This window comes from Acinonyx jubatus, chromosome A1 (assembly GCF_027475565.1).
Source record: "Acinonyx jubatus isolate Ajub_Pintada_27869175 chromosome A1, VMU_Ajub_asm_v1.0, whole genome shotgun sequence".
In the NCBI taxonomy this organism is placed as follows: domain Eukaryota; kingdom Metazoa; phylum Chordata; class Mammalia; order Carnivora; family Felidae; genus Acinonyx; species Acinonyx jubatus.
Genome location: NC_069380.1, coordinates 91,749,195 through 91,774,066, shown reverse-complemented (window position 1 = coordinate 91,774,066; position 24,872 = coordinate 91,749,195). Strand labels below are relative to the sequence as shown.

Here is a 24,872-nt window from a genome sequence, read left to right as displayed (position 1 = left end):
CAGAGACTCTACGCATACGAAGATTGCAGGCGATACATCAATGCGGTTTGGTTGAGGTTCATGGGTGTGGCAGCAGACATGGTATTTTGACTTCACCTCTATTTCAGGCCCCTGGAAGTTGCCTTCTTAACTGCAGAGGTTGGAAAACTAAAACAGCATTCCCGGAACCCCCTGCAGCTATGGTGCAAGCAGGTGAGCTAGGTGTTTGCAAAGAGACACGCCTTCACAAAATTTCAGTGGGGGAGGGGTGCTGGGGTGGCGGAGCGAATTAAGCATCCCCGCTTCAGCTCAGGTCATGATCTCGCTGATCTTGAGTTCGAGTCCCACATCAGGCTCTCTGCTGTCAGCACAGAGCCTGCTTCAGATTCTCTGTCCCCCTCTCTCTCTGCCTCTCCCCTGCTCGCGCGCTCTCTCTTCTCCCCCTCCCTCTAAAATATAAAAAAAAATTTTTTTTAATTTCAATGTGGGAATAAACAGTGTGATCCAGTGCCCCAGAGTGGGAGTTCAGATTTCCTGACAAGGCTGCAGGTGGTGAAGGTCCTCTGTGGCAGCTATAACGGAGCGATGATGTTCTTGCCAAAAGCAGGGTCCGTGATTGGGGCGATTTCTCCTGGTTATGTACTTCCTAGCTGCCAGGGTTCCTGGATTATCGTTCCCAAGGTGAGTTCTCTGGGCCTTCTGGAAATCCTGGGAGCTTCCAAACACCCTTTAATAAAAATTCTTCCTGTTTAAACCAGCTGGAGTGGATTCTACCGTCTCAGCTAATTAGCTTTACTTCTATAATCTAATACAGACACACATACACATGTGTATGTAAAGGCTAATACATCCAATCCCAAGATTTCACAAAAATCATTACTTTGCATGAATCTCATGTTAAACAGAACAACAACAAAAAAAGTCGTCAACTTTAAGAAAATATTTTAGAACGGGGGATGAAGCACACAAACTTCGGAACCAAACTGCTTGGGTTTCAATCCTGGATCTACCATTGACCGGCTCCTTGAACTTGGAAAATTTTAATTAATTTCTGTACAAATGACTGGAATAGAAAACAGGATATCCATGCCTCATATTCCTCAGTAATAAAAAGTATCGCTTCCCCAATTCTACCTGTGACATGTGACAGAGAGGTGTGGTCACCTGCCCAACATCACACACTAAGTGAACATGAACCCAGGTTGGTCTCTCTTAATGACCCATATTTGTAGCAGCACAGTCCTCTGGAGTTGGAGTCGCCCAATACAGCTGATAACAGTGTCAGTAGGGTTTACAGCTCCAGCACCATGAGTTTGATTAGTTTTCAGAGGATATCAATAATCACTGAGGACACTGGCAAAATACAAGTTTCTGAACCTGCAGAAACCGGAAGCAGCTCCTGGTCTGTGGGAACCTCCCCACGTTAACTGTGGAGGTCCCATCAGACAGCTCACTGGCCTCCGAAAGAGGCAGCCTAGGTGCTGAACACCATCTGTGACCTCTATTTACTAACCATGAGTGGACATGGAATGTCTCTTAGTTACCTCCAGTTTCCCCTAAAATATCATTTCGAACACAAGTGTTCCTTCAACAACAATAAAGACAGCTCAGGAAAATCTCTCAGCATTTCTTTAGAGGATGCTTACACTAGCTCTTGAAGGAAGACTGGACATTCCCAGATGGAAACAAACTAGAAAGATCAAGAATCACACAGGTAAAGGCATAGCTCACTGAGAAAATATTAAATAGAGAAGCACACGGGTGCCTAGGTGGCTCAATTGGTTAAGTGTCCAACTTCAGCTCAGGTCATGATCTCCCCATTCACGAGTTCGAGCCCCACATCAGGCTCTGTAATAACAACTCAGAGCCTGGAGCCTGCTTCGGATTCTGCGTCTCCCTCTCTCTCCACCCCTCCTCTGCTTACGCTCACCCCCCCCCTCTCTCTCTCAACATTTATTTAATGTTTAAATAAATAGTAAAAAAAAATTTTTTTTTAAATAGCAAAGCATAGCTGAAACATGAAACAGGCTGGTTGAACAATACAAGAGAAGTCTGGCAAGTAATGGAAGTGAACATACCAGGGCCTGCTGGCACAGATCCCATGCAGGGATTATCTGAAGGGTTTCAGCTGCATGCATGACCATTTCTCCATTGCAAAAGATGGCTTTGGGGCACCTGGGTGGCTCAGTTGGTTAAGCCTCCAATTCTTGGTATCAGTTCAGGTCATGATCTCAAGGTACATGAGTTCGAGCCCTGAGCTGGACTCTGTGCTGACAGCACAAAGCCTGCTTGGGATTCTCGCTCTGTCTCCCTCTCTCTCTGCCCCTCCCTAGCTTGCTCTATCTCTTTCTCTCTCAAAAATAAATAAATAAACTTAAAAAAAAAAAAAAAAAGAGGCTGTGGAGACATGATGCCCCAGAGATGGGAAGCTGGTGAGATCAGCAGGAAGTGCAGTCAGGAGATAATCATCAGAGATCCTGACAGCCTGAAACAGAGGGGCAAGAGGGGGATCAAGAAAAAGATATACACACCATTGAGGAAGTAGAGCCTCACCAGATTGCTGTTGTACTAAACTCAGCAGTGCCTGAGGGCCTCAGTCGGTTAAGCTTCCAACTCTTGGTTATAGCTCAGGTCATGATCTTACGATTCATGAGTTTGAGCCTCATGCGGGGGCTCTGTGCTGACAGTGGGGAACCTGCTTGGGATTCTCTCTCTCTCCCTCTCTCTCTGCCCCTCTGCTGCTCATGTGCTCTCTCTCTCAAAATAAGTAAACATTAAAAAAATAAAATAAAGAATAAAAGAATAAAAGAAAAGAAATTAGAAAGATGTTGGCCTAAGTATTTTTGAGAGGCTAATCCCTAGTTTATCCACTACCATCAAAAGGTGAAGAGGCACTTTTCCAACTCTTCTCCTCGGGGTGGTATCGGTGAGGTGGAATCTCAGAGAAGCAAGAGCGAGGCAGAAACCAAAGGGGAGCACATACGAGCTGGCAAGGGCTTCACCACAGACAACGCTGGCTGTGGGGTCTTCCGTGCCGTTCCCAGACAGGTTGTACAACCCCAACCCCCCCGCCCCCCACATCTTGGAATAGTCTGCAGGTAGGAGCAGAAAGGCAAGCCATTCATCTGGGGCTCTTCCTCTCCTCTCTCTCTCTGGTGTAAGTGCACTCCGCGATGCTCACACTCCGGATTGTTACCTGGCCCCTCCAGCAGCTCCAGGAAGGCAGAGCCCCTGAAATCGATCCTGTCAGTGGGAGCTGTGTGCGGGAGCGGGGGGGGGGGGGGAGGGGGGGGCTGGGAACCCAGAGATGTATGCATCAGAAGCAAGAAAGCCTGGGCTTTCTTCCCCACAAACAGCATCAACGGACACCCAGGCAGCTCTGGCTGCAAATCTGAGGTCCATGATGTAGACAGGGCTAAGCCGACCTGGAATGGTCCATCAATAGGACTGGAGACCATACGTAGCCCTAAAATTTTTATATGGCCATAAATTTTCTGTAAAAATCCCGATGTCTTCTCTATCGTCTAAGCTCAAAGTTGAGTTTCTGCCCAAGTCTGTCTTCTAGAAGGGGCGACATCTTTCAGGTAACTATTCAGAAATGTATTCAATAGTTATCTTTATTTTTTAATGTTTATTTATTTTTGAAAGAGAGAGTGCACACAGGGGAGGGGAAGAGCGAGGGAGACAGAGGATCCCAAGCAGACTGACAGCGCAGAGCCCCACGTGGGGCTCAAACTCACAAATGCGAGATCATGACCTGAGCCGAAGTCAGACACTTAACCAACTGAGCCCCCCAGGAGCCCCTAACACTTTTCTTTCAAGAACAACTGATCTTGAGGCTAAGTACTTTTGTTACAGAAAATATATTCACCAGAATATTTCATAGCAAAAACAGTTCTGCCTGTAAACAATTTCAATAACAGGAGCTTAAATGTACTTGACAACCCCGTGACAATGAACTATCAACCCTGACACCTGTGACTTTGTTATACTATTCCCTCATTAAGAACTTACTTTGAAAAAAAAAAATCTCCCTCCAGGAAAAAAGTTCATTTTTGTTGGTAAAATAAATGCACTTCCATAGGTTTCATCTCGATGGAAAACACAAGAGCCGCCTGGGTGGCTCAGGTGGTTAAGCAACCCACTTCAGCTCAGGTCATTACCTCAAGGTTCCTGAGTTCAAGCCCCACATTGGGCTCTGCCCTGGCAACACAGAGCCTGCTTCAGATCCTCTGTCTCCCTCTCTCTCAGCCCTTCCCCTGCTTACACATTCTCTCTCTCTCTAAAATAAATACTTTTAAAAAATAAAAATAAAGTAAAATACAAAATCTCCTTCTTCCACACCTGTAGAAACTACACACAGTACACAGGACTAATGATTTGTGGGAATAAAATTCTACCCATAAATAAGTAAGTGAAAATTTCAAGAAAGATATTAATATCGAGTGAGTTAACAGTATGGAGAGATGCTCTCAAATTAAATTAGAGCCAATAAAGCAGAAACTGAATGCTATATACAATATTCCCAGACCCCTATGTGGGAGGAGTGGGGTATGGACCCTCATACACAGAAGAGAAAGAACAATGGCAAGGAACTTTCAGAGGATTTTACTAAAACACTTTTGTATTTCCATTCTTTCCCAAATTGTGCTGTCAGAAGTTTAGAATTAAAATGAATCTAAAAATACTTTAAATGGAGAGCTACGAAAGGTAGTCAAAACCGAGATGTTTAATAATTCATTAAGTAGAAATCTAATTATCTACATCCTGCTAGAATAAAGACTGTGTGAACAGAAGGGTTTGATTAGCTTTAGAGGAGTAAGTCTCATACGACAGAGGGAAAACCAGGGGAGGGAGAGATGGAAAATGTAGACTGCTTTCATCGGTTTCAGTTCAGGAAGTCTGGGTGAAAACAGAAATCGGCATTTTGTCAACCTTCCGATGACTCTCATGCAGTGGGTTAGGGCCACGCTTTGCTAAAGACTGACCAAAAAAAAAGCCCCAATTCTCACAGAGACTCTCTGCATACCACCCAGAACAACGCTGTTCTGTCCCTAGGAATCCCAGTTCTCGGGATCCCGAGGCAGATTCTACTGTGGACCATTACACTATCTCCCCTTGTTCCAACCCATCCTTGTTTAACAGATTTCTTATGATTGGCTTCTCTCATGGCATGCCTAAGAGGAAAAAAGTGGACTTCTCTGTCAACATTGGCATTTGAAGTTATTTGAATGACCTTCTCATCATAAAATAATAAATCAGCACTTGGTTTATACATCAGTCTCTCTTGGCTCAGTTAATGTGAGTCTCTACCCCTGAAACTTGGGTTCAATGTCAGGTAACTGTCAAAATTAGGTATGTGAGTTCTCAAAGCTGAAGTTTTTTTGCTACTCTCCCAGAGAGGTGGGTATTTGGGGTTTTTTTGGTCTTTTGTGTGTTTGTTTGTTTTGACTTTGTTTTTCAGGAGTTTTTTTTGTTTTTGTTTTGCTTTGTTATTGTTTTTGTTTTTATCAGTCTGACACCCTTTTCCATTTTTCTGTACAGCATCTTGAATTTTTTGTGAGGAAATCAGATATTTATCCAAGGGATACAGGTATGCTGTTTCGAAGGGGCACATGCACCCCTATGTTTCTAGCAGCACTATCCACAATAGCCAAAGTATGGAAAGAGCCCAAATGTCTATCAGTGGATGAATGGATAAAGAACATGTGGTATACATATATACAATGGAGTATTACTCGGCAATCAAAAAGAATGAAATCTTGCCATTTGCAACTACATGAATGGAACTGGAGGGTATTATGCTAAGTGAAATTAGTCAGAGAAAGACAAAAATCCTATGACTTCACTCACATGAGGACTTTAAGAGACAAAACAGAGGAACATAAGGGAAGGGAAACAAAAATAATCTGAAAACAGGGAGGGGGACAAAACAGAAGAGACTCATAAATATGGAGAAGAAACAGAGGGTTACTGGAGGGTTTGTGGGGGGGGGTGGGCTAACTGGGTAAGGGGCACTAAGGACTCTACTCCTGAAATCATTGTTGCGCTATATGCTAACTAATTTGAGGTAAATTTTTAAAAATTAAATTAAAAGTCTCTTAAAAAAAATAAATAACAGCAAGAAAAAGGGAGAGTTCTATCACTGCTTGAATCCTGGACACAAGGTGGTCCTACACACAGCCTTGGTCTTCTCTGAGCCAACCAATTCCTTTTTTTGAGTCTCCTTGAATTGGAGCTCTTCCACTCACTAAAGCAGAGTCCAGTAAGACAACACCTCTGTTATCTTCACATACAGAGTTTACCTTTCATTCAACAGCAACAATTAGGTCCAAAGATCTATCACTTGCTCACTTCCAGCCTCCTAGGAAGCATAGACTACTACCTGGACACTAAGGGCAATGCCACATGTCCTCCATTTGAGAATAAGGTGAACACGGGAAGGGGCACTAAAAAACGATACCACAGGCTTAGGACTTTTCTTTACCAAAAGACCCCGGACATGCTCCAACATGAGGAGGGAACTCACGTATGAGGTGTTCTCCAAACCTTTCTATCTTGCTCTGTTTCATCGGTGTTTCATGCTTACGGCTTAGAAATAGTTCTATTAAAAATGAGAGGGAGCTCACCACTCAGTACCCCCAACAGGAAAGGAAAATGGTGGCTGTCACTGCAGTCAATCCATCACCTCAATTATGGGAAACAGAAGCAGGGGTTACTTGTCCACAGGAAAAGCAATGGCCAGATTAACTCCACAGACTGTAACTGCGGCCAAATTCTTTTTGTCCACCCTTTTGAAGTTAGGTGATCTTTGCCGCTTATGTACACGAAGCAATTAAAAGCATAAAAAAGAAAGAAAGAAAGAAAGAAAGAAAGAAAGAAAGAAAGAAAGAAAGAAAGAAAGAAAGAAAGAAAGAAAAGAGAAAAGTTTCATCAACATATTGCAGAGAAACCAAGGAAAACAATTTTGCTCCAGAAAAACGATGCACCGAACAAGAAACGACTCAGCGTGTTAAACGGACATTTGATTCCCTGCCAGAAAGGCTCCCACAGTCAAGGTGGGACTAGGTTGCAAAATATAACGGTACCAGTCATAGAAAGCCAGTGATATTTAGGAAACGTCCAGCCTCATGAAATAACTAAATGTGGCATCATGTTAATACTCAAAACTCTCTTTCCCCGTTGCAAAAAAAAAAAAAAAGACCTGACTCAGAAAAGAGGTAACAGCTCATCAAAAAAGACAGACGTTCAGAAGCGACAGCTCACTGGTGTCTACTCGCAAGGCTATAAAGCATGCACACGCTGTCTTCTCTACCAGAAAAGACTGCAAAACAGTAAAATTAGCACCTAGATGAAAGCGGAGCTGATGCGACCATGTTGCAAACGTCCAGGGAGAATGTTCTGTCGGATAACTGGGCGGGGAAAAGACTAATACTGCATTTGCCCTGGAATTCATACCGCACATACGGCTAACAGCAGAATGGGAATCTATACCAACGGGTAATCTCAGCTTCAGAACAGAGTCCGCAAGAGGAGTAACGACGCAAGATAACCCATAGTATCTGTGTTGGTAAAAACCAAACCAGCAAAAACCACACAAAAATATTCTGCACCTTCTCGGATTCCCTCACCGTCTTCCTCCTGTGCCTGTCTTGGTGAGCACCGCTTCCACACACAGGCATCCCTCCATTTTCAGGCTTGGGAAAAAAACAACGTATTGCGTGGCACTGTGTCTGGATTCCTGAGCAGCCCCTGAGAGCCAGGAGTACACGGCATCAGCACCCCCATGGGGTAAAACGTCCTCCATGAAAAAGTAAGAGGAAGCTGGGAAGCTATGTTTCTCTTTCTCTTTCTTTCCACGAACTACCCCAAAGAATGGTTCCTCCTTTGCAAGAAGCCCCAGAACAGTGTGCTTCATGCCAGCTCACTGTTAAACAGCAGCTAGTGTGTGGATGCGTGGCATTCAACAGCATCACGTCGCCTTCTCTCTTGCCTTGTTCACCTCCATGCCCCAGGATGGTGCACACCCCGGACACACAAACAGCACTCTGAGCACTGCCTTCAGCTCTCCTTTCGGGAAGCTGTAAGAGTGGGGCATTGTTGAAGCTACCACGCTGGAAACAGTGAAATCTCCCTGCACGTTATCGCCAATCATCTTATTAATATAATTCATAACTTCGGGGCACATGGGTAGCTCAGTCAGTTAAGCGTCCGACTTCGGCTCAGGTCATGATCTCACAGCCCGTGAGTTCGAGCCCCACGTCAGGCTCTGTGCTGACAGCTCAGAGCCTGGAGCCTGCTTCAAATTCTGCGTCTCCCTCTCTCTCTGCCTCTCCTCCACTCACACTCTGTCTCTCTCTCAAAAATAAACATTAAAAAAATAAATAATAAAATAAAAAATTTATAATTAATGATTTCCCTTCTAATATTCAACAGTATAGCCTGGCTTTGCACTTTAACCTGGAGACAGCAAACTAGTCCTCATTTACACAGGCCTTCCGAAATGCCCCCTTTCTATTTTTATTACCAGTAAGTGCAAGGAATACACTTGTGCTTGAGCTATATATTGTTCCATAGCAAACCACCCAAAATGAAATGACTTAAGGCAAAGATGAGGGGGTCTGGCCCTCATGGTTCCAATCCTGGCGGCCGCAGCTGGAGTCACTCGAGTGGCCAAATTCAGCTGTTGGCTGGGTTAGTAGGATGAGAGAAGATAGGAGTCAGTAGGCAAAGAGGGCAAGGTTAGGGCCTGAGGTCCCTGGGTGGAGAAAAACACCTATTTTGGAAAGGTGCTGGGAGCGTCTGACCACAGCAAACCCCCTCAGGCGAGAGGTTCCTCTTCAGAATGTAACAGAGCCCACCTCCTCCCCCAAGGGTTTCCCTCGGGAATTTGACAAAAGACCTAAGTATGGCCATAGACCACCCCTCACGCAATGCAATGGAGCCAGTCAGGAATGGGCAGCCCAGCATCTGGAGCTATCAAACCAATAAGGGTAGAACCTGAGAAGGAACGAGGGGGAAGGGCAGGGCAGGGGGTTGCTGACCAGAACCTTATAAAACTAGGACCCTGGCCTAGCGTCCTTGGGCATTCATATTCCAATGTCCCCTCTCTATAAAGAGAGCTTTCCTACTACTCTTCCTCTCTGATCTTATATTCTAATAAACCTTGGCCTGCTGCTCATTTTGTGTCCACCTCTTCGTTCTTCCAAGTGGCGAGACAACGAATCCTGGGTATTGTGGTAAAAAATCCTGCAACACTAGAAGATCCAAGAAAGTGTCACTCACCTCTCTGGGCCTCCCCGCGCCTTTGCAAGGTGGCTCACCTCCCCCAGGTGAGCTGCGGCCTCCTCAAAGCAGTGTGTGCTGAGGGTAGTCTGATCTCTCACAGGCAGGCTGGCTTCCAAGAAGAAACAAAAGCTACCAGTTCTCTTATGGCCTGGCCTCTCAAGCCCCAGAATTCACTTCCATTGACTCTTATTGTTCAAAACAAGTCACAAAGGCAGCCGTGACTCAAGGAACAGGAAAGATATACTATCTCTCGATGTGATAATGGCACCTCTCCAGACAGAGGGAGGTATGCAGGGCTCCATCTTTGATGACCACAGACTACGGCGATCTCCGGACCCGCCTGCAGAGTAAAAATCATCCCGGGACCTTGAAAAACTCTATGAGCCGCACCTAAAGCCAATTTAGGGCACACCCTAAACCAATTAATTCACAATTGGGTAGGTGTAGACCACAGGCTTCTGTTGTTGTTTTTAAGCTCCCCAGGTAATTCCAAAGTAAAGGCAAGTTTGGGTACCCTTGATCTACCAGAACTTGTGAGAAAAGAGATTTTAAAAAGCTGAAGATTCCACCTGGCAGGCCACAACTGTACATGGTTGTATGTCATTTCACCGTATGCACTGTGGCTTGTCTTGGGTTTAAAATTTAAGTGAAACACAGGGGCGCCTGGGTGGCTCAATCGGTTAAGTGTGCAACTTTGGCTCAGGTCATGATCTCATGGTTCATGAGTTCAAGCCCCACATCGGGCTCTATGCTGACAGCTCAGAGCCTGGAGCCTCTTCAGATTCTGTGTCTCCCTCTTTCTCTGCCCGTCCCCCACTCATGCTCTATCTCTCCCTCTCTCTCAAAAATAAATATTTAAAAAATTAAATTTAAATAAAATGTAAGTGAAACACAATCACTTCAAGCACGATAAAGCAGCTATGATAAGCCAACCTAGCATGCTTTTGGGGTGACCAACCTTCCCACGTGCCTGGGACAGAGTGGTTTCCCTGGAACACGTGGTTTTTAGTGCTAAAACCAGGACTGTCTGGTCAAAGTGGACAGTGGGTCACCCTCAACACTGCCTCATCTGCCTCTGCTCTACCGGTCGTGTTCTGGTGAGTTCCGTTTCTGAACAGCATTTCCACTGTTGCCAACTGACTTCCTTCAAAGTTATGACACTTTGAAGTGCTCGGCACGTTCAACTGCCCTACAACATTGGCATCACCAGGACCCTTGTTAGACACAAACATGTGGGGAAATTCAGACACTGAGTCAGAATCTCAGAGAGTAGGGCCCAGGAATCTGTGTTTTGAAAGCATGAATCTGAGAAACACTCATCTGGTCTGCCTGTCGTAAGATGCTTGTGTCTTCACCAATCTCCACCGTCCCACACAAGGGACAATCAGGTTTCTGGTTTGCAGGAAGAGGTAGAAAGCCTAGCAGGAGGATTCAATCAATGCCAACTGACCAGCTACGTCTTGACCCAGAGCAGCCAGCATCTCCACTCATGTGATCATCATTTGGGGCTTACTTTTTTTTCCATTTATTGGAGGGTCTGTATAAAACAATTTGCACACCCACAACAGAGGCCGGGGTGTGAAGGGTGTTCCGAGCACAGCAGTCTGCAGTTGGCAAGGGCTGTGGCCTCCAGAACAGCCCAAACCCATCAATACAAGTCACGTGGTAACATTTTCTCCAACCTGGAAGTGGGAAAAAAAAAATCTTTCCCTTTAAGTTAGGCAAAAAAAATCCAGCTTTATCCGTGACCAGATGCTCGGTTTTCAATTTGAATTTACAGTAAGAACGATGCAGGTTGGGGGTGCCTGAGTGGCTCAGTTGGTGAAGCATCCGACTTCAGATCGGGTCGTGATCTCGCCGTTCGTGAGTTCAAGCCCCGTGTCTGGCTTTGTGCTGACAGCTCACTCAGAGCCTGGAGCCTGCTTCGGATTCTGTGTCTCCCTCTCTCTGCCCCTCCCCTCCCTGCTCGCGCTCTGTCTCTGCCTCTCAAAATTAAATAAACATTAAAAAAAATGTTTTAAAAAAGAAAGAATGATCTAGGTTTCAGAGATTTCAAAATTAGGCTCTTTTGAACCAATTTACCCAAGTACCTAAGTGTACCTCAGTACAATGAAGAGCTATCCCAAGCAAATCAACACCCTCAAATTTTAACCACCTTAAAACAAAAATAAACGTTTTAAGGACTTACCGGTTTATATTCAACTGATGCTAATCCACAAGGAAAAGACTCGAATGCAAGACACTTTGTTGGTCCTATTACTGCATAAATTGAAAGTAAAACAAAGGTATTTCTTCAAACCCTCACACACAGAATTTTTGCTAATCAGACTACTCTTCCTGCACACAGAACAGAAATTTTCAGGAGGACTTCCTCACCTGTCAATTAACCTATAACTTGATCCCTAACTCAGTAAGGCAAATGGAATTTAAAAAGCCCTTCTCAGAAGAACTCCTTTTTGATAAATGATGGCTTTTATTTCTCCCTGTTTCACAAACTTCCTATTTAAATTCAAAGATGATGTAGACTGGAAAAACACAGGCTCTCAGCAAACTCACTTTCCTGTGTGACGATCATGCAACAGATACGTCTATGAGCTTTACTTTCCCCGACTAAGTTTTTTAAGGAGACATATTCCTTACGTAAATAGCCATACGCCAGTTTCTAATCACACATATTGTCTATAGAAGGCTCTCATGTATTTTGCAAGTGACCCACCGTCATTAAAGCCTCTCTGATAAAATGGAAGTCATTCCATTTGTAGGGAGGCTACAGTGACTCATATACTCGTGCCCCAGCCCAGAGAATCAGCCAGCTCTACTACTGAGAAATGAAAAGATTGCTTCCCCTGCCGCTTCCTCTGCTTCCCAGCTGCCCAAGCACAGCTCAGCAACCTAGCGTCTATCACTGATCCCTTCCCCCAAGGGAACCATCGTGAACCCCTACCTGGGCTCTGCCCTCCTGGCCAGTAAATACCAAGAAGGTGGCCTGGAGATTGGCAGAGTTGCACAAAGCCACCTGCATGGGTGGTCAGCTTGAGTCTCCAGAGGGCAAAGGTCGCAACAGGCAGGCTAAACTTGGCCATCCAATCCAAGGGTGTTAACTCAGAATCAAAACTAAACCCTCAGCCCCCAAGGATGGTGAGCTAGACAGATCCCTGAATAAGAACAATGGAAGGGCAATGATAGAGGCTGGAAGACAGGTCATGGCAGTGTCCCACATAAGGCAGTCTGCCTTACTTCAAAGCAGCTACTCAATGGAGTCTTGGATTTCATTCATAAAATGAGAGCAGGAAGCTCTACCTATTTCACAAAGCTGGTAGGAAAACCACACGTAATATCTCAAAGTGAACGTGATTTGTACATTGTAAGTATATGTGTAGACACAAGGGACTCTCACTAGTACTAAGTTCACATCATTCTTCCCAGCACTGGGGGAATGGGGGGGGGGGGGGGGACAGAGGTCTTGGGGTTGGGGGCCTGCACCAAAAGTGATCCCATGAATGTGTAGGTTCTAGTTGTCTATTTATCTGCCTCCCTAAGTAGACTGTGATTTCCTTGAAAGCAGAGACCGTGTGTTAGTCATCACTGCGTCTCCATTTACATAGGAAGATATTCAGTCACTGTTGATGGAATGTTGAATGAATAAATTCTGAATCTTCACTGTTATTCAGACTCCTGGCTGGCCGTGAATTACGTGCAGTGGAAAACCATGTGACATAATGTGAGAGAGGAAACTGCAAATGCCTGTGTGCCCAGGGATGGTTTCCCATCTGCCAAAAATGGCCACCACCTCACTGCCAGAGCATGGGCTGCTCGGGACAAAGAGCCTAAATTCTCAAAATTAGAAGCATGCCTTAACTTCGGTCAACACAGGAGGTATTGATAGTGAAATGCCCTGGAAGATCATAACAGCTAAACTTCGGAGGCTTATTACATGCCAGGCACTGCGCTAAGAAGGTTCACCTCATTATCTCATTGAAAACTCACAATGACAATAGAAAGGAGCTTTTGTTCCTATCCACATTTTATAGATGAAGAAATGGAGGAACTCAGAGAGGTTCGGTGGCCTCCCCAAGCTCCATATGGTAGAGCCAGAATTGAACTCTCGCTCTGTTCTTCCTCCAAAGCCTATAGTCTTAAGCAATAGTAGACTTGACTGAAGAAAGAGAGGTCCTGTGCCTTCATCATTAATGAGAACGGGGTGCTCTCCTCTTGATTGGCCAAGCAAGCGAGAATCTCTCCCCCTCCTCCGTCTCTTCATTCTGTGATCCTGCACACATACCATGAGCCAGCCACTATGCTGGTGCTACAGACAGGACAGTGAATAGGGATAAGGGGAGGGGACTGACAAGCAAAGAGAGGTGAACTACAATGACGTGGTAGTGCTGGGGGCTCAATGTCAGCAGGGTGATGGGACATGGTGACACAGAAGAACCTTGTCAGGCCCTAATGCAATAGAGCAGGGACAGTCGCTCAGGCCTGGCACCAGAAGGTCCTCTCTCCTCTTCCTGATTTCACTCCGTCCCTATGCCCACGGGCCTCTGCATGCTGCGGAGTTCCCATGTCTAGCTCAATGCCCCCTCATCATCCTTCTCTGACCCTTGGGGCTCTCCCGGCTGCTCTGTATCTTCACTCCCTACTCCTCACCATTTCTGGCTGCTCTGAATAACTCTGGGTACCCACATGTGACACTGGCCCCAAGAACCCTGGGTCATACCCTCCTAAGGGGCTAGCACCACCATCAGACCTGCTTTACCCTCAGGAAGGATTGAAAACCACACAGTCTCCACCTTTAGACACTGCTGGGGTCCAGACTCCCGGGACACTTCCCCACTTCCCCTCGATTCCTTCACACTTACAGTATTTATATCCTCAGTCATCTGGTCAACCCGCGTTTACCGATAATCGATTCTACTTTACACTCTCTGGGGATAAGAAAGACAAAAATTTCTCTGCCCCAAAGGAATTCCCAATCTGACAATGACAACCAAGTGGAGGAACTCAAACTCCACCATAGGCAGGTTTATAGTTCCCACATTTATGTCTGTCCCCCCAAATTCTCCCTCAAGCTTCAGACTCACACCTGGCTCCCGACCCAGGATTTTTACCTGGCCCTCTAACAGCATTTCAAAATTAATATATCTAAAATATGATTTTCTTGCCTCACCCGCTCTTCCTCTTCTCTAGGAACAGAATTGATCTCCTCACAGTCAAATAAACATCCAGGGGTTATTTTTGACTCTTCTCCTTCCCTTTCAAATCCCTACATCCACTCCATCCACAGACCTGTCCATTCTGCCTCCAAAACACATCCTGAACATACTCACTTCAAGTTTATTGTTATCAGCCTGATCCACCACTGGGCTACTCCTGGCCAACAGAGCCTTCTGAGCACAGGTGAGAAGGTATCCTCCCTCCAGGCCTTCACCGCTCAGCACACGGATGTCCACTGGCAAGCGGGGCACGGGCTGAATTGCAACCCTTCCACTTGACCCCCAGGCTGGCCCCCAGTGTAGTATATAACTTGCAGAAACAAGGTCACACCCCCGCCACCCTTTTCTCTCTACCACTGCAAGTGAGGGTCCCAGAGTCGGTTTTCCACACAGCATCCAGAGCGGTCTTTTAAAATCTTAAACCCAATCATTTCACTCCCTGCTCAAAACCATTCATTCTCTCCCTTGATGTCCAAGGCCCAGCATGATCTCCTGGCCCGCCCTTACTCGGGTTATTGCTCTCCTCCTTAAAAACATCCAGCTCCCTGCCCTCTGACTGAGGTGCCTACCTGTGTTCTTTCCTACCTGCTAACTTTGGACCACAGTACATAGAACAGGACTAGTCTTAATATTTGGCTTAGCATCTACTGTCCTCATTAGCTCATGTAGTCCCAGCCACACTTCACTATTTACTAGTTATTTTTAATAATGTAAGAAGTATGTGTACCTGGCCCTAAGCCAAAACACAGCTGGGACCTTGCCACTGACTTGGGTCTAATGAACCATATGGTCCCCCGGCTTCTCCCTACTGGAGGTAGGCATTAGCACAGATTTCACGTTCCTCATCATCTTGCTTTCCTATTTATATAATGTTATTACATCTATAAATACACTTGACCTTTGAACAACACAGGCTTGAGTTGTGTGAATCCATTTATATGTGGATTTTTTTCAACAAATATATTGGAGAATTTTTTTGGAGACCTGCAACAATTTGAAAAAACTCACAGGTGAACTATGAAGCCTAGGAATACTGAAAAAAAACATTAAGAAAAAGTTGGGTATTATAAAAATACAGTATATAATACATATAACATATAAAATGCATTAATCAACTGCTCATGTGATCAATAAGGCTTCCAGTCAACATTACCCAATTAGTAGTTAAGTTCTGGGGAAGCCAAAGTTATTCATGGATTTCTGACTGTGCAAGGGGTCAATGCTCCAATCCCCCCACGTTGTTCAAAGGTCAAGTGTATACATTTTCCTAAACAGGGTTTTTTATTTCAGTTTTTAATGTCATAAAAGATTATCAGGCTCTACGTAATATTTTAGACTTAATTTTCACTCAATACATTGCTAAAATCTGGGGCGTCTATGTGGCTCAGTCGGTTGAGCATCTGACTTCAGCTCAGGTCATGATCTCACGGTCCATGAGTTCAAGCCCCACGTTGGGCTCTGTGCTGACAGCTCAGATTCTGTTCAGATTCTGTTTCAGGTTCTGTGTCTACCTCTCTCTATGACCCTCCCCCATTAATGCTCTGTCTCTCTCTGTCTCAAAAATAAATAAACGTTAAAAAAAATTTAATGATACATTGCTAAAATCTAATCATACTATTATGTCATTTGGTTTATTTCATTTTTGACTGCTGTATAATATTCCTCTGTGTGACAATATCAGAATATTTGTCTACTCTTCAAGTACAGATGCTGGAGTTCATTCCAGATTTTCATCATTGAGAACCAGACTGTTACGTTTATTCAAATACATGTCTTCTGTTGAATGTGCAAGAGTTTCTCATAGATATAAGCCTAGAAATAAGTTGAACTGTTCAACCACAGGTATATGTTCAAATTAGGATACAATACGAAACTGTTTCCCAGAGTCTTTGTACCAATTCATACTGCCACCAGTGATGTTGGAAGGTCCTGCAAAGCTACATCCTATTCAATCACTTAATAAGGTCAAACTGTCATTTGGGGTCAACCAAATGGGTATATATGGAAATCTCAAGGGGCCTTGATTTACATTTCCCTGATTACTAAAGGGAATATTTGTCACTTCATAGGTTCTGTGGCTATTTTTTTTTTAAGTAGGCCCAACATGTGGATTGAACTCACTGACCCAGAGATCAAGACCTGAGCTGACATCAAGAGTCAGACAGGGGTCCCTGGGTGGCTCAGTCGGTTGAGCATCTGGCCTTCGGCTCAGGTCATGATCTCACAGTTTGTGAGTTCAAGCCCCGTGGGGGGATCTGTACTGACAGCTCAGAGCCTGAAGCCTGCTTCAGATTCTGTGTCTCCCTCTCTCTCTCTCTGCCCCTCTCCCATTCCCTCTCTATCTCTCTATGAAAAATAAATAAGAACATTAAAAAAATTTTTTAAAAAGAGTCAGACACTTAACCCCCTGTGCCACCCAGGTGCCCCTTCCCCGGCTATTGGTATTTCCTCTCTTGAATGCTCGAATGTCCAAAGTCCACATAAGGAGAACTTCCCTGACCACTGTCTATGTGAGGCTACCACTCTCCAGTGCATCACTCTGCTCTCTTTTCTTTGTGGTATCTACTATGTCCTGAAATTATCTGCTTTGTTAACCGATAGGTTATCTGCCTCCCTCAACTAAAATATAAACTCCAAGGACCTTGCTTGCTTCGCTCACTCCTCCACCTTCAGGGCCTAGAACAGTGCCAAGCACAGAGTGGATGGATTAATCTGTGAAGACAGAGATATGTTCAGGATTCAGAGTTGTGGTCCATAGTCAACCCTCTTGAGTTGCAATTTCAGCGCCCCCATTGCTAGCTATGTGATCACGAACACATTACTTAAATCATCTGTCCGTGAGTGGTGCCATCTACAAAAGAGATAATAGTAGTCCTCACCTCACAGGGTTATTGTGAGGTTTCAATGAGTTAATGTTTGCAAAGTTCTTAGAACAATGCCAACGAGCATAGCAAGTGCTCCATAAATGTCGATTACAATTATTAATGCATGACTATCATTATCACGACCCCATGTCTGCCCAGCAGAAGGCACCAAACCAGCCTGGACCTAATGAGCCTCCTGTGGGCCCACAGGTTCTGGTCTCGCAGATGCCCCTTCCCACAGCCTGGAAGAAAGTAGAGAGTACTTGGGGAAAAGTTTGGGGGGCTGTTGATTTTCCAAAAAATGGTCCAGTCATCCCACACGTGAAAAGGCTGAGTAACAGCGCAGAGTAAGGGAGCCATCAACCCACACACCTTCTAACCCCAGCACCGCGTTACACACAAAATCACGACATTCTCCCTCTCCCCCTTTATTTTGGTACATATCTTCAAAGAGGAGAAAGGAAAGTCGGCAAGGGGTTTTGGCAAAGATATAAAAGTAGACTGGATGAGGAAAGTGGGGAGTGAAGAGGTAAGGCAAGGGAGAAAGGACAGGAGGGGACAGAGATGGAGGGGACATGGGAGATTTCGGGTGGCACTGAGGCTCCGGCCTCTAGAACATTAAAACGCCTAAAATAAAAACATAAAGGAGTCCCTCCACCGCCACCACCCACCCAAGGGAATTTTTCTTTTAAAGGCATGAGTGGGGGCGGGGCAAAGGTAAAGCAGAAAGAGGGCCGGGGAGGGGGCCAGGGGAGGAGTGGAAGCCCAAGGGAAACTTCATTTCATCATCTCACCTGAGGGGGAGGGAGATGGTCCCCATTAAATCTGTGCCCCCCACCCCAGTCAATGCCACCTCAATCGAGAGCTTACCTCGTTCTGCCACCAGAAGCCCCTTTCCATCTGTAGCCTTCCTTGCCTCAAAGTGGTAAATGCGGCCTTGGTGAAATGCGCCAGGAGGCAAAGCCCAAGTGAGATTCCACGGACAATTCCGGCAGGTTCCCTGGGAGGAACTGTTTCCATTTGAGAAGGATCGGGAGTCCTGGCCAGGGACCAGCTGCCTCTCCGGGTGTCAGATTCTGTGACAGCTCTCAGCCCGGGAGGGCGCCGCGCCCCTCCCTCCTCCCGGGGTCCGGGGCGCCCAGCACCCGCCGGGTAGCCTGGGGGGGGGGGCGCGGGGGCCTGGCGGGAGGGGCGGCGGGGGCTGCCGCTCGGGCTCCACCTTCGGAGAACCCAGCTCGCGCGTGCCTCTTCCGCACCGAGGGTGCTCAACACCGACCCCGCTCACAGGCTGCCCTGCCGGGACTGGGGACTCCCTCCTTGTCGAGTCCTTGACAGGCAGGGACAAGCCCGATCGGCGGGGCCCCCGAGTGCTCAGGCTATTGCCGACCTTGAGGCCACGGAGGGGTGTGCCTGCGCCCCAAATGAACCACACGCATACACACACACACACACACTTTCCCCGCCTTGATCGTTCTCTCCCGAGGAAAGTAACCTTTAAGCAGCACCAGCAGCGCAGGGGAGGGCCCCCTGCGCCGAAATACGAAAGCCAGCATTATCCCCAAGACCAAATTTGGGGATGGTTTTAATTTTAAGATTTGGATGTAAGCCGCTCAAAGAAAGAAAGGGGAGGGGGGGAAAAAGACACGGAACAAATACCCGTGTGTGTGTGTGTGTGTGTGTGTGTGTGTGCGCGCGCGCGCGCGCGCGTGTGTTGCAGGGCCGAATTTCGGGTGTTACCCGGAGCTTCCGAGGAAACGGAGGGGGGGCGGGGAGGGAGAGCACAGACTGTGATTCCCCCAGTGCATGGTTACAAAGGCGTCTGAGTGTCCACTGCCGGCGTGCTCGCCCTCTCGAGCCGGCCGGGGGCGCTTGGAGCGGCCGGGCGCCGCGGGGGTTAAGGCCGCCCCGCTGCGCCGGCTTCCCCGGCAGAGCACGCGCCGCGGCGGGCGGAGGGGAGAGCCCGGAATCTCCCGCCCGCTCCCCCTCCGCCCGGCGCTTCCCGCCCCGCGCTATTTATAGCTCGGCCTCCAGCTGCTGCGAGGAACTCACCAGCCGCGCCGAGCCTTCCGAGCTGGGAGAGCCTTCCAGAGACGGGGAATTTTCATAAATTCTGTGAATGGCAGAAACGTCTCTGGCCCTCTGGATTTTGATTGCTACTGTTCCGTCTGTCTTTCATATATTCCATTAACACGTTTAAAAAAAAAAGAGAGAGAGGCGAGAGGATTTTGAGACAGGTGAATTGCTGGCAGGCAGTTCGGCATGCTGGGGACCTTTTGTGATCAGATGCCTGGAAATGGAAACAAAATTCTCCATGGGTTTACTGGCTTCGGGCTCATTGCATATTTTCTGCAACACTCAACCTATTTGGGTTTTTGCCTGTCAGGCACATGGCCAAAAAAAGATATATGAAGCCATTTGAAGAGCAATGAAAAATCACATCCTCTGCCCTCTAAATGCCTTTTTACCTGGGGGTCTCAGGGCTGTCTGTCAGCATATACACACAGCTGGGTGACTCTGTGTCAAATCCCACACCACCACCCCCACCCCACCCCCAGAGAAACAGGCTAGTTATGGTGCTGCGTGGGAGTTCCTGGTCCCAGTGGATCCTGGTAACAGGAGAAAACATCTGCTGTTCCCAGCCGTACCTTGAGCATATTGCACCGGTCTAGAAGGTCCTAAACCTAATAACTTGCTCCCAACCCCCTCCCTTCAAGCACTCCTTCCTGAATGAGTCATGGAGCCCCCAGTGCTGTGCAAAGGCCCAGGGCCCCCTGGGAGCTTGGGAGGAACACCAAGCAGGATATGCCCTGGCAGAACTTAGGGAAGAAGCCTCTGTCCAGTAAGTGTGGAAAGGAAGCCTGAAGATCTGCGGTAAGGGGTGCTAAGCTCCCCAGCCTCTGCCCCTTCTTACCCATCCTTCACCTTCCAGTGTCCAGGTTTTTTCATTTAAGAGCTGATCCCAGGGGCACCTGGGTGGCTTAGTCAGTTAAGCAGCTACTCTTGATTCCCACTCAGGTCACGGTCACACAGTTGGTGAGTTGAGCCCTGCATCAGGCTCTGCTCATAGGGACAATCCTGCTTTGGATCCTCCGTCTCCTGCTCTCTGCCCCTCCCCTGCTCATGGGTGAGCTCTCTCAAACATTAATTTAAAAAAAAAAAAAGCTCCCAATATAGTGAGTTCTTATTTATTTAACTGTATTTAATGAGAGTGATCTGAGAATGGGGCTTCTAATAATTGAACTCTCTCTCCAGTTAATCTATGCGCTAAGCAGAAACCCCTTTGGGTTTAGGTCCTTGTTGTTGAAATGCTTTTTCCCTGTATTCACTTTCCTGCCCTAGTCAAGAAGAGGTCCTGGACATACTGTTTCCGGGCTGAATCAGGATCCAGAAATGCATCAGGCAAATGGTCTGGAGCCCCTTGTCCCGAGTTCTGGCTGTTTATATGATCTCGCTGAATTTATTTTACCCCTTTGTGCTTTGGTTCTTTATCTGTAAAACGTGAGGAAGAGTCATAGCAGCTTCCTTGTGTGGCTCTTATGAGGTCAAATGAAATAATCTAGGTAAATTGCTTAGACCAGTACCTGCCTGTGATAAAGCTCAAAAGACATTAAATATATTATTAGCACCACACAAACATGAGCGGGAGTTGACTTGATTGAAATTTGTACAAAGCAGTATTTAAATAAAACCTATTTTTTTCTCTGTAAATCTACCATCTAAATGGGTTTCCTTTTCGTGGTACTAAAGCAGATATACCCAAGGCTCTCCATACATAGAAGAGGCCCCTGGTCACTGACTCCGCCTTTTCTTCTTCCAGGGAAAGAAAACCTACCCTCAAAAGGCTTTTAAAAAGTCCTGCTGCTGATCTGTATCACACTCAGACATCGAGGGTAAAGAATTGCCCGCTTATAGTGGTTCACTGCTATCCTGAGGATAATACTTTGATCTATGAAAAGTTGTTGAAACATAAAAACACTCTGTGAAGTTTTCCAAGGGACTATGTAGGGGAAGTATTTCAACTTAGGTGGAAATTCTAAGCTCAGTAGAGGTTTGTATAGTGTCTCATTTCCCCTCCTAAAAATTAGGCTGTAGAAGGCAGAAACGAGGTCCTGTAAATAGTAGTTCTCTAACAGAGACTGTTTGTCATTTACCCCAGTATTCTTCCTCCCTTTCTTTTTTTTTCATGTTTTTACTTTTTTTGAGAGAGAGTCTCTCAAAAGCATGAGTGGGAGAGGGGCAGACAGAGGGAGACACAGAATCCAAAGCAGGCTCCAGGCTCTGAGCAGTCAGCATAGAGCTCGATGCTCGAACTCACGAACCATGAGATCATGGCCTGAGCTGAAGTCAGACGCTTAACCATCAGAGCCACCCAGGCACCCCGTCTTTTTTTTTTAATGTTTATTTTTGTGTGTGAGAGAGAGAGAGCAAGCAAGCGAGAAGGGGAGGAGCAGAGAGAGAGGGAGACACAGAATGCAATGTAGGCTCCAGTCTCTGAGCTGTCAGCACAGAGCCCAAAATGCAGGGCTCAAACCCACAAACCGCAAGATTATGACCTGAGCCAAAGTCAGACGCTTAGCCCAGGCACCACCATCTTCCATTTCTTTAGAAGAGAACCCTTGATTTTTAGACTTGCAGTCAGATGTGGCCGGCCGATTATGGCCAATGAGCTAGAAAAAAAAAGTCACGTAGAGGCTCCCAAGAAATCCTCCCCCCAGGGATACCTGGTGGTGGTGGTGGTGGTAGTTGTGTATTGTGTCAACCTAGCTAAGATGAAACTGTGTTTCCCAGAATCTGCTTCTCTGTATGGTTCTGGGCTAGGATGGGGCCCAGGAGAAATGTGCATGAGGTTTGGAAGGTGCAACGGAAGCAGCAGCCATATTTATACTAGGAAGGTCAGTGTAAAGTCAAGTGATGTCGGCCCTCATGCACCTTGTGAGGGATCAGCTGACTCACGGTGTCAGCATGACGAAGCAACCAGGTCTGCAGCTATTCCCGCTGGATCCTGCAGCTTCTCCGGCTCCCAAAGTGCATGCTAGCTGCATTGACAGAGGGTGCCAGCTCTTCCTCCAGGTCATCAGTGTCATTAGCCTTGGGGATTTGGAGGTGGCTAGCACTTAGTGAAGGTTCCTCTTTGTCCCAGTGGGTTCCAGGGTATCCTTGTTCTCTCTCTCTCACTTCCTGTCTGTTATCAGTCAGGGCTCCACCAGGGAGACAGAACCCGTAGGAGATATCTATTAAGACAATTCTTGCAGGGAAGGAACTTATGCTGAAAGCTGGCGAGGTGAGTCCAAAATCTGTAAGGCAGGCCATCAGGAAGGACAGGGCGGGCTGGACCTCTCAGTCACGAGGTGACACTTCAGTCCAAAGGTGGAATTTCTTCATCTGGGAAGTTTGAGTTCTACCTTTCAACTGATTAAGTCAGGTCCTCCCAGACAATCAAGGATAATGTTCCTTAAATGATTAGAGACTTTAGTCACATATACAAAATATCTTCACAGCAACAGACCCAATGACCTTGGACTATAGCCCAGCCAATTCGACACAGAAAACTAACCATGAAAAGGCCCATCTTTCCTTTGAGAATTAGTCATTTACCTCAGTATCCATAGTATCCATAATACCAACACAGATCATGAACAGTTTCACTCACGCCCATAGCATTTCAAGCCCGTGTTGTTCAAGGATCAAGTGTATTAGGGTTGTGATTGCTTGTTGGTGCTCTGGTTACAGAGTTGCCTAGGTTTTTAGTGATCAGGAGGAAGCAACAGGGGTGCCTGGGTGGCTCAGTTAAGCGTCTGACTTTGGCTCAGGTCATGATCTTGCAGTTCATGGGTTCAAGCCCCCTGTCTGGCTCTGTGCTGACAGCTCAGAGCCTGGAGCCTGCTTTAGACTCTGTGTCTCCTTCTCTCTCTGCTCCTCTTCTGCTCACGCTCTGTCTCTCTCTTTCAAAAATAAATAAACATTAAAAAAAAAGGAAGCAATAAATTTTAATGTCTAACCTTATGTTCTTAAGGTGGATGATACTGAAGTACACCAATATCCAGATTTCCTCTAACTTTCAGGACACAGAGGATGATACTTCTTCACAACCTTACCAATGTGGAGTTTTCCAACTCTCTCCTCCTAAAGCCACATGTGAAGTCTCCCTATGCGTGATCGGATAACAAAATCTTAAAATATGTGGTGTTGGCTTTAGTAGTTGTTCTGTTCATGCTCAGAAAACTCATCATGGAAATTATAAAACCAGTGGAAAAATATTTGGTAGCGTTGTCACCTACAAAAATATGGGGGTACGTTAGTACCAATGAACAAGCAACAGTGGAAAATTGGCAATGAGTCTGGTGAAGAATTGTGTGAACAGACCTCTCTGAATGGGCAAAAAATGTGAGGTATTCAACAAAGGGTGACCTCAGCAGAGGAGATTTTAACAACTAACTGGAGAAAATGACCTGTTCTATGGATACTAGTTATACTCTCTTCCCACCCACCCTGTCATCATTCAGTGGCCTCAGGAACAAAGCAGCCATGATTCAGTGGTGGTTATACATGGATTCAGCAACATCGATTTCCACTCACCAAGGCTGACCACTGCTGAGTCCCAATCTGCCAGAAGCAAGAACAAAACTGAGACCCCAATACGGTGCCATCACCCAGCTATTTGGTGACAGGTTGATTACACTGGACTACTTCTATCATGGACAGGGCAATATTTTGTTCATACCGGAAAAGGCACTCTGGATATGTATTCATCTTCCCTGCATGCAATGCTTCTGCCAAAATCCCCATCCATGGACTTACATAATACCTTATCCACTGTCATGATACTGGAACTCATGGCACTGGAACTCAAGGACCTCACTTAACAGCAAATGAAGTGAGGCAATGGACCCATGCTCATAGAATTCACTGATATCACCATGTTCCCCACCACCCTGAAGCAGCAGGCTTGGGGGAATGGTAGAATGGCCCTTTATTTATTTATTTTTTCAATATATGAAGTTTATTGTCAAATTGGTTTCCATACAACACCCAGTGCTCATCCCAAAAGGTGCCCTCCTCAATACCCATCACCCACCCTCCCCTCCCTCCCACCCCCCATCAACCCTCAGTTTGTTCTCAGTTTTTAAGAGTCTCTTATGCTTTGGCTCTCTCCCACTCTAACCTCTTTTTTTTTCCCTTCCCCTCCCCCATGGGTTTCTGTTAAGTTTCTCAGGATCCACATAAGAGTGAAACCATATGGTATCTGTCTTTCTCTGTTTGGCTTATTTCACTTAGCATCACACTCTCCAGTTCCATCCACGTTGTTACAAAGGGCCATATTTCATTCTTTCTCATTGCCACGTAGTACTCCATTGTGTATATAAACCACAATTTCTTTATTAGAATGGCTTTTTAAAAACCAAGTTAGCAAAAAAAAAAAAAAGTTTAAAAACCTAGTTACAGTGCCAGCTAAGTGGCAAAGAACTTGACCAAACTGTGTCCTATGTTTCGTGGAAAGCAGAAATTTAAGGTGATGAACTTGGGGCAC

The 24,872-nt window shown here is 46.2% G+C and overlaps 1 protein-coding gene across 1 annotated transcript in view; it reads right to left on the bottom strand.

The window, feature by feature from the left end:
• The window catches only part of KCNN2 (potassium calcium-activated channel subfamily N member 2), a 463,206-nt gene extending 444,393 nt beyond the window's left edge, over positions 1-18,813 (bottom strand). The window contains exon 1 of the mRNA XM_027076880.2: positions 18,215-18,813. The gene's annotated coding sequence lies outside the window, so the exon portion shown is untranslated. The remainder of the gene's footprint in view (positions 1-18,214) is intronic.
• Positions 18,814-24,872: the final 6,059 nt, after the last annotated feature.